Below are 11,023 nucleotides of genomic sequence, written 5' to 3' on the forward strand. Positions count from 1 at the left end.
TCCATTAAAATTAAGTCTGAACCCATTTACGTAGAAAACTGTTGGCTTTCTGGAAAAAAAAATTTTTTTTGCTTTCTCATTTAATGTCAACAGGAAAAAAAAAAATCAATGCCCACAGAAACCTTTGTATGAAACGAGCAACTTAGCCAAAATATAAATTAACCTAACATGTAAAATATGGCCTTTGTCCCAAAGTTCCATTTGTATTTCTAATATTTTCAGTTGTGTCGGGATAGACCACAAAGATGCCTCCGATGACACTGATCCGGGTCTTTAAAATGTAAGCAGAAATGCCAGGTAAGCCATCTTAAGTCTCTATCCTTAACCCATCCCATCATGCTTAAAAATTGCAGCATGTGATCCCAATGTCAGTCCTTAAAAAGAAAACTCAAGAGCAGAGATGGTAAGAAAATCATCGCTAATACTTCTTTCAAACTAATTTTTAATCTAACCTTGGTAAACCGGGATATTGCAAGAATCTTTGAAAGCACAGTATCTGATACGTTTATTACACAAAAGACACAAGCACAATATTAGCTTAGAAGTCACTTACAGCATAGCATTAGGTGACCATATTTTTACAACTATAGGTTTAACATCACCAAAAACTAATCATTTACTACTCTTATTCTAATATTTCAATGTCTTATTTGGAGATACAATGTTTCTTCATAGAAAGCTAAGAATTATCACTAAAAATCAATATTTTACTTAAGGGCAATTTAACCATTTGCTTTCTAATTTATATGATGTAATACTAGCAGACAAGAAAGTAAGTCGTTTTTATTGTATTTAATTAGATTTTAGTGGCAACACAGTCTTTTTGCTCTACAATACAGAATGGCCACCGTTTTTATTTTCAGCTTTTGGATTTTTAAAAATAATCATGAATCCACGAAATAAAAGATTTATCAAATATATTTCTGCTCTTACATATAAATTGCTGAAATGGAGCTGTGTTAAAATGAAACCCTTTGTAAAACTTTTAGATATAGGTGGTATCAAGTGTTAAAGACAGCTCTCCAGTTTTAATATTTATGTAGAAAACAACTACTACTATTTTTTATTGCATGTCACTTAGAAACTTACACCCCAGACATGTCAGAAAAGATATTTCTGGAATGAAATAGAAGTATATAAAAATCTTTCTGTGTGTGTGTGTATATACATATGTACTTACATATATATATATATATATATATATATATGCATGTAAAGTATTAGTGGCATTATCTTTATATTAGAATAGTACCTGATAACAAAGCATAATTGCCCATTCTGAAAAGCTTTACTTAGACACATTTAAAAGGTGAAATTTAACAATAGCTAAAAGGTAGCACATTAATATGTTCATGATTAAAATATAACACACACAAATTTCAGAAACTTATAATTACCATTTTAATGAATCTTTAAGTAGATATCTAATTGCACAATCCATAGACCTTTTCAGAAAGAACCAAATGTTGAGTTATCCAATGTTAGGATGATTTTGTTAATCTGGTGTTTTCGTTTTCTACCTCTTAGTGTATATTAAAGCAAACATCCATTTTTTAATTGCAGTACACTATAAAAATATGCATCCTCCCACAGACCTCGTTCACTGCCATTTGGATGGAAGCTTATTTAGGTTTGGAGAATCAAAATACAGTCTACAAACCCTGAAAATGAAAACACTGATAGACCCTTAAGCACAGCAGCGTTAGCAGGTGCTGGTGTAAGACACAAATCCAGATAACACGGGGTGACCTATTTTTAAAGCCTGTCCAAGAAAAGCGACATCAAGAAATTGAATTCTTTGCCCTTTACTTTAATAGTTCCTTGTCATGCAATCTTCAAATCAGAAAGGGTGATCACCACAAAACAAATCCCCAACCTGATATATACGAAAGGAGTATCTTTGCAGTTCTGTAGACTGGTGCTTATGGCCTAGTCATTACAGTTTGCATTTTATCAGAATACAGGGCAGAAAACTCACACTCAAGGAAATACAAACTTACCAACCAGGACATAAAACCAGGTCTATTAGATAATAAGAAAGGTAAAATCATATTGGATTTTTTTAAATAGTGATCATTTCTCAACACATTTCACATTATTCTGAAAGATGTTTCAGACCACATAATAAAGACACTTTAACAACAAAAATTTTAGTTTGCATAGTATCAAACTAAGATTAGGATTTACATTTGCTACTCCCAAACTAATTGAATCACTGGACTCTTTGAGATCTATAATAATAGAATACATCCCAATTAATATAGTAAATGAACGCCTATATTGGGAGATACAAAACACACTTCAAAATGGTTTTCTGGTGAACGAACCATTGTGCTATTTTCTGGAAAAGTGACATGAATCCATGAAGCTAATTATTTGGACAATTTGAATATACTTCCCATGACTGAGAATGAGAAGGTTTTATTTGGCTTGAATAATAGGAACTAGCTGTGTACATTGACTATAGGATGCCAGTTTCAACTAAATTGTGTTTTCATGGCTCACTAAAATAAAACAAAAACGTAATTTTTTCCAACTTATTTGAAAAGTTTATAGCTACAGAGATTTGAATAGTGTAACAAATACCTATATATCCTTCAGTTACCTCAACAATTATTAACATTTTTGCCACATTTGCTTTCTCTTGGTCAAAAATTGTTGAATATTGGCAATGTTACGTTTCAACTTGAAACATATCTTCTTATGCTGAACCATTTGAACTTAAGCTACAATCATCATGACATTTCTCCTCTAAATACTTTACCGTGTGCCTCCAAAGAGCAGCGGCATTCTGCTACATAAACCACCATACCATTATCACACCCAATCAATTTAACATGTTACAATAGTATTATGTATTATAAAATCCATATGTAAAATTTCTCCAGTTCTCTTGGTAATGTCCTTTACAACTTATTTGGTGGTAGGGGAAGGAACCTGGAATCCAATCAAGAATTATGGACTATAGATTGCATTTAGTTACGTGTGTGTGTGTGTGTGTGTGTGTGTGTGTGTATCTGTAGCCACCTTTAATTTAGAATAGTTCCCCAGCATTTGTCTTGCATGCATTAAAATGTTTAAAGAACCCATATCAGTCATTTTTAAATGTCCTACAACATAAATTTCTTCTTCTTTTTTTAACAATTAGGTTTAGGTTAAATGTTTTGGCCAAGAGTACTACAAAGTTAATGTTATGTCTGCCTATAAAAGATTACCTTCTGTAAAGGGCTGTACCTAACCCCTATTCTGGGTGTGTTCATTTTTCTATCACTAATTTGAATGAATTGCTAAGAAAGCACAGTCATTTGCTACTGTCACTGAAAGTATGAAATCCTACAATTCATTTAAAATAATTTGGTTGATTACACCTTGGACCTGGATCCCTCAGCCATTTTACTCATGTGACTTATAATGACAATTTGGGGTGCCTGAACACTTTGTGATTAAATTCCCTTCTCCCAACCCCCCACCCCCACCTTCTGACAGCTGATAGAATGGCCAGATTGGAAGTAAAGGAGTTTCATAGCACTTCAGTGTTCTCAGGCTAGCACAATGAATTTTCCTCCTAATATTGTTAGATATATATTTGTTATATCATCACTACATCGTTAGAATACATAAGAAAACAGCAAAAAATGAAAGCTATCTGCATAAACAAAATCATTTCCCCACTCTGTTCCAGAGAGCATATGAGAAGCCTAAACATAATTGTTCACATTTAAAATTTGAAATAACTCTATAATTCAATAATAATATCAAAAAGCCAAAAAATTAGGCTTTTCTATCAAATAGATAGAAAATAAAGGAACTCAAAAAAATGTCAACAACATCCAGTATCTACCTGCTTTCAATCCACCTGACAATTTAGATTTATAAATGAAGTTCTGTCAGTTTTTAGAGCAAAATTCAAGAAGAGATCTTTCATATCTCTTTTCTAATCTCATTCATTCACACATTATCTAGCGCTTGGTTCTGATTTGCAAATAAAAGACTACATTTGAAACACTTATGCCCAATAGGCCACTTATATTGGATAAAGTATGTAGATCCTGAAGCCTCTTTAAAGCCTTTCTGTAAAATGTAAAATAATATGCATTTATCCTTGTCAACCTATCAAGTATGGAGCTACACCAAATGCCATCAAATTCATTTGCCTTTTCAGCATTTTAGAATTTTTTTTGTTTTATTAGAACTCATGAGATTAGAATCCTTTATGTCAGGATGCTTTGTAAACTTTAAATCTAAAGGCCAAATGGATTCAAAGGGACAAGGATAAAAACTCACATGTACTGGTGTCATTACATTTGGCAAGTCACTTAACCTCTCTGATCCTTAATTTTCCTTATAAAATTAGAATGATAATAGCTACCATTTAGGAGTAAATGTATGAAAAGTACATGACATGAAGTTGGTGCTCAGTAAGTTGTAACTATTCGTAATCTTGTAAAATCATGATCATAGCCCTAATTTCATATACTATGCAACTAATAACAGTTACACTTGTTTAAATAGGTATGTAATATACATATACTATAACCTTTCTTTAGGTACAGGTCTTCCACCCTGGAAATCTATGGCTAATTTAGACACACATATGCGTGTACACATAGACACACACTCACACTCACACAGTTACACATGTATCGATGGTAAAATTTGGTGTGACTAAAGTACTGCAATGATATAAGGACAGAATCGACCTGGGGCGGGGGGGATAGCCACATACTTTGTTTTCCAGAATCCCAGCATACCTGCATTTGATGACCCGTAAAAAAAATACACGCTGGAAAGCTGAAAAATGGAAACCCTGCTTGTGTCCCTACAGCAAGAATTTTGCCCAAAAACACATGCACTACTCATGCTCTTAACATGCTTATCAAACAAAAGAGGTGAATTATCAAGAATGTAGCAATGCCCACCATGAATTCTGCATAAGTGATTCAAAGCTATAACCAATACTAATGTTTAAGAATGGCTTTTTTGAATTCAGTGAAGTTTTTGTTTTGTTGCTGTGTATCCTCATTTTTAATTCAATTTTTGCTTTTATTTGCATAATTCAGATCAGTCAGCCAGTATTCTGTTTTGCCATCTAATCTATTTTGTTATTTTTCTTTATTTCTTTGTTATTTTCTTTTATTTTATGGAAACCATAAGATTTTCTACTAAAGAGGGAAAAAGTGTGTTTAAATGCTTCCCTGCCCAACAGACCTACATTTGAATGAATAAAAATAGTGGCACTATGGAAAGTATATAAACCTTACCTAGTGCAACCTGTATAATAAATGTATGTGTCCCAAAAATAATAGAAAAGAAAATCATAGCTAGTTTAAAAAAAAAAAAGGAAAAAACTGTAGGCATTTGAGAGTCTTCTCATAATTCCCATATAGTCAACTCCAAAACATGAATGTATAATAAAATAAAAATGTACAGTATCCTTACACAGAAAAGATTCAAAAATTCGTCTTATATAATAATTTTTAATAAAAAGCTAAATCACTTATAAGATTTAGCTCTCTGAATGTGGACTTATGAGTGTTACTGCTTTAGTTTATATTTGGAAAGAAAATTAACCAACTGATAGCCCTCGTTTATAGTCCGTAATGTCAGAGCTGCTAAAGTTACTGCTAACACTGCAATGTTATAAATGAAATACTGTTAGTACGATTCTTAACAATAGGAAAAGATAAGCCAATTTACAATACCACAAAATTATAATATCACAAAGGTTTTATATTTGAAGGCAAAATATAGTGTATGTATTACATTACTAGCTCAAAATAAATATTGGTTTATTTATAGCTGTAAAGCAGCAAGCATTTAAAAGCTGCAATTTTTTTCTAAGACAAAATTGTTAAACCTCTGCCTTCAGTCAATATCACCTCTAAGGCCTGACAGCAAGCTTATCAGGACTCACAGTCTAGATTCCAGTGCAACGTTATTGTAATTAACTGTGAATGATTGTACAAAACAGGATTTATTATTTACAAACCTACATTTATGACAGTAAGACACAACAGTAATTACATTTTTAAAAATATTACTTATTTATTCTGATCTTCAACTTAAAGGCCCTAATCACATTCTAGTTTCTTTCTTGTAGGACAAATAGGTTTGGGCCAGAGATAATTCATATGATGTAACAAATTTCAAAATCAAACAGCCCAATAAGTACTTGGAAAGTTTCGGGGTTTTTTTTTCCCAAAGACATTTTCCTCCTCTACCCTCTCTAGCAACCAATTTTTTTCCAAGATGGGGAGGGTAAATGTTTACATTACCATCTACTATAGCCATAAAATTTACCAAAATCTCATAGGCTTATCTAATAGCATGGTTTCCTATTACTGTCATTTTGGTCCTTTTGTGTTTTACAGAGGAAATCCTCTCTGGTCCTAAAGGCTATAATGCCAACCCTCATTCATGAACAATTCCCTTATTATAGAGACTGGTGCAAAGTAAATCAGTGAACAGAAATGTAATACTGACCCAAACCCATCAAAATTTTCATGGAAAGAGGATAATCACATTCCAGGCTACTTTTGTGGGCTTTCATGGGAAATTCCTTTTAACAAAAAGTGATATAAAAATGATATTCACACAGCAAGGATAAGAACAGCAACTAAAGGTTTGAAAAGCCCACCAGGAGAGAAAATTCAACCCACTTACAATAAATCAACTGCTATATATTTCTCTAGGTTTAGTACCCAAAAAGAACATGATATGAATCCATTTTTTCTGTTCAGATTCTTTTTAATCCTACAGATAAAAACTACCCTACTGTTTCCAAATGCTTTTTCATTTTAATGGTAAAAATAGCTACCAAAAAGATGGGATTTCACTGTGAATCTCTTACCCACTACACACTATTGCAAAGTGGGAAATATATACACATACTTTCCTGAAGTCACTAATTGCTAGCTTGAATTTTGTAAGCCTGAAATATTTTAATAACGTCATTAGTTAGATTATCAATATTCTCTCAATAGTAAAACTTCAAATACCAAAATAGCATCAAAGAATCACACTGTTAAATAGATTCTATGCACATGGTACTTTTAAAGCAATATAGTTCTCACAACGAATACCAGCAAACTGCATTTGTTTGGCAAACTCTTAACCTGCCTAATTTCAAATTCTTACTTCTTAAAAGCATGATATAGATTATTCATACACTTACTAAAGTGCAACAGAGAAAGAGGCTTTTGACAGACTAATCAAATTGACTTATAATAATCCCTCTATTTGGGAGGAAGAGAAAATTATGATAAAAGATTTTAAAACAAAGTTCTGATATTAAATGCTATATTCTTCTTGTATTAATTGCTCTAAACAGGAACTTTAAAAAGAAATGAAATTATATCATCCACCCAATATCCCATAACTGTCAAAGTATTACCCTATTTTGTAGCTCACATTTTTTCTTGAACATACTTGATTTTTAAATATTTGTTCAAAAAATTTAACTAACACAATTTATTCTCTTAATGGGCTTATTTTATTTATTCTTGTGAAAAAGAATGACTCATGCTGACAATTTAAAAGATAATTATTTTGACAAATATAATGTTCATAGAAATCTTACAAAATGTATTTTTACTTGAGGTGTTGAATGTAACACTTAAAAAGATGGTTCTCTAATATGTTAACTTCTCTCACCTAGACTCATACAGCCATTTTGTTTTTACTCTCTCACTTACTCGCAAGCACATTTATCATTTCCGAATGATGATGTGCTTTTGAAATTTTGCACAATTGCAATGAAAATTATAAGCTATGGTGCACAAGTAATATTCTTACTTTATATTTTAAAAGACTTCATGATAATTTAAATTGCCAACTCCTAACATCAACTGTTGTTTACATTTTAATGATTAACTCAGTCAACTACTACAGACTTTATTTTTAAGAGTGCAATGATTACGTCACTATTTTTGATTACCATATATCATAATTATTAATAGTCAGGTATTACTTTATTCTCATAATAGACCTTATCAGCTAACTGCAGGTGTTTTTCTAAATTGAAAGACAATACTGATTATTAATTATGCCATTGTGTATCACTTATATACATGATCTTTCTGACTATATATCATTCTGAATCAGTTAAAATAGGTGATGGTTTTCAATACGATTTTAAATGTATGCACTCTAAAAGTTAAAAGCAGAAGAATGCTAAGAAATTATGGTATTTTAACCATTCTCTAAGTTTAAAGCCAAATCTTCCTTCATTATCAGCAAATGTTTGTAACTCAATTTTTATTACTTCTAAAGAGCAGGATAAGATCTGGCTAATTGGAAATATGGAACAAAACTTTCAAGTAAGTTAAGTTAAAAAAAAGAAACTTGGACATAATGAACTATGTCACTTATTGCCCATGAACATTAGGTATCTTTCTCTCCTGGTGTGTCAGCAAAGCCACACACATTCTTTCTTGCTACAAATCTGTAAATCTGAAAAGGAGTAAAGAACATGAATAGAAAATCTCTTTATAGAATAAAAAAGCATGGGGTGTTATTAAGGAGAACTGTAAGCCCTATTCTATTCATAGTAATTACAGGATCAGATCAGGTTAATGTGCGGACCTAGGTCAATAAAGTACTGTAGGTTCACGGCTTTAATCTCTTTCAATCCTATAGTCTGCAGTGCTGACTGCTCTGCTTGACTCAACAAATCACTATAGGTAACACGGATGGCATGGGAATTTTTGGCAGAGTGGAAATATATATAAGCAGTCAGTCTCAAGTTTCAGAAGATGAAAAAAAAAACCGTAATGTCTCAATCATTTGACAAGTTTTTCTCTCTCAACTCAAATAATAAAGGCCAAATTTCATTTCTAGGTAATGCCATTTTTAGTCCTCTTTTCACAATAAAATCTGTTTCCTTATTAAATTTTTCAGCCACCCATCATTCACAGAAGATATTACACAATCTTGATAAACATATAAATGAGAACTAAAATAGATTAGAATTTGGCCTTATGCACCTTGAGATAATCCTTTTCGTTTTCCTACAATTTGCTCTAAAATTTCTGTGGAGGATGAATAACTAAAAATTCAAAACTTGATGTCTCATGCCCAGAGATAATTTGTTTTTTTCTCTGAAAAGTGTTTTCCGGGTTCTGTTTCTCCCCTAATATTGTGAAATTTTCAACCAGTAAAGGATACAAAATCCTTTTTTATGATTTGTTAGGGTTATGATGATTGTTCTTTTTTTTTTTTTAAAGTTTGGGGTTAGTACCAAGAACATCTTACTCTTCTAAAAAATGTTAAGACTACGCTAAATATACAATTCTTCAAACAGTTGTCTCATTGTACAGTGATCCATGCAATATATATTAAAAATGGGAGACACTAAAATTTTGAAAATGAAATTTCTCCTTTGAGTTTAATGCACGAGTGAAATATACAGTAATCCTTTATTGATCCTTTTCCTTCTTCAGGGTTTTGGTAACTGCTTTTGCCACTGTTTGCCTCTTAAATTATCAGTCACTAACCAACAGCTTATATTCAAAACCTACCCATTCTAGACCCTGGAAGAAGCCTATAGAAGTAATGAAAGAGAACTGGCACATATGTGATTGCATCACTCCTGCACTCCAGCGTTGGAATATCTCACACTTTGTCTCTCTCTTTCCCTTCAAATAAGTAGAGTACAGATGAACACAACAGAGAATAATCATAATAAATGAGGAATTGTCAAAATACCCCAAAAGGTTATTAAGGTATTGTTATAAAGGAATAGCCTACTCTGGACCCTGATCATGTATATTTTCAGTTTTAAATCACTTAGCTTTTCTATAGCTTGCTAGGTAATTTTGTTTAATATGGATACTAAAGTACTTATGATAGCAATATTTAAAAAAGACCTGTTTGTCTTCCTCTCCCTGTTCCTATGCAAGCGCCTTGAAGGTAGGAACTGTGTCTTCTATATTCCTTTAAAGTTATTGTGGACTTAATAATTTGAATCATAATTATTGCATACTATAGATTTATTTCCAATGTTAAACAGGTAATTATTTTTATTTACTGTAACTCACTCATTTACTATCACTAAATATAAATAATTTATCCTATGAGCATGAGAGAGTATGTTGAAAGTTGAATTTCAGGAATTATTTAGCAGAACTGACCATTTGACATAACAAAGGAAAAGATGTGTCTGAAAGCAGAGGTCATCACAAGAAAGTTTTTAAAAATGGTTCAAAAAACCAACCTACCAAATATGTTACTACTTGAATGATGTGAGCGGTGGTAAACGCCAGCATGCAATATGGCAAAAACGAATCAATCAGTTCAGCTTAGTTCAGCCTCTGCAACTGGCCATCTGGCACAAAATCAACCGAATGTATCCCTGCATATTCATCTTCATTTTCACAAATACTCAAGAGAATGTCATTCTAGGGCAAAATAAAATTAAATCACCATAATTTTTAAGACATCTTTCCTTTCATACTCTCTTGAGAATACTGTGTTTATATGAGAATACCTATTGCTACACGGTCGTTGTATAATTCTTATTTGGATGTATTCTCTCTTTTCTAAATGTTGAAGATAAAACATTTAATCATGAAATTTCTAATTTTTCAAAAAATATTCTTTTGGAAGAGAAAAACTTCTATAAATACGTCAGTTTACTTTTTAGTTGAGCCGATCAATGGTAGATCAAGTGACCAAAGCCACTTTCATAGAACTTAATAATTTCGTAATTGCACTAATCTTGAATGAAGTTGGCCTAACCTATGATTAGTTACGTTCAGCATGGGCAAAACAATACAACATTAGCTCACATTTCAATTTCTATTTACATGAAATAAAAAACTAAAATTTCATTTGATCAAATGAAAGTTTTATATAACATTGTTATATAAAATTAGCCAAATACTTTATCAAATTCTAAAGAGATAAGACTAGATGTTATTGCATAATTTTGTAATAGTTTTGAAACTCTACTAAATATTTGTTTTTCAGGTGGAAACTATAGCTTATACTCCTTGGTTCATTTTGAATTAAAATAGAATAGTTT

Source organism: Ursus maritimus, unplaced genomic scaffold (genome assembly GCF_017311325.1).
Source record: "Ursus maritimus isolate PB19 unplaced genomic scaffold, ASM1731132v1 scaffold_9, whole genome shotgun sequence".
NCBI lineage: Eukaryota > Metazoa > Chordata > Mammalia > Carnivora > Ursidae > Ursus > Ursus maritimus.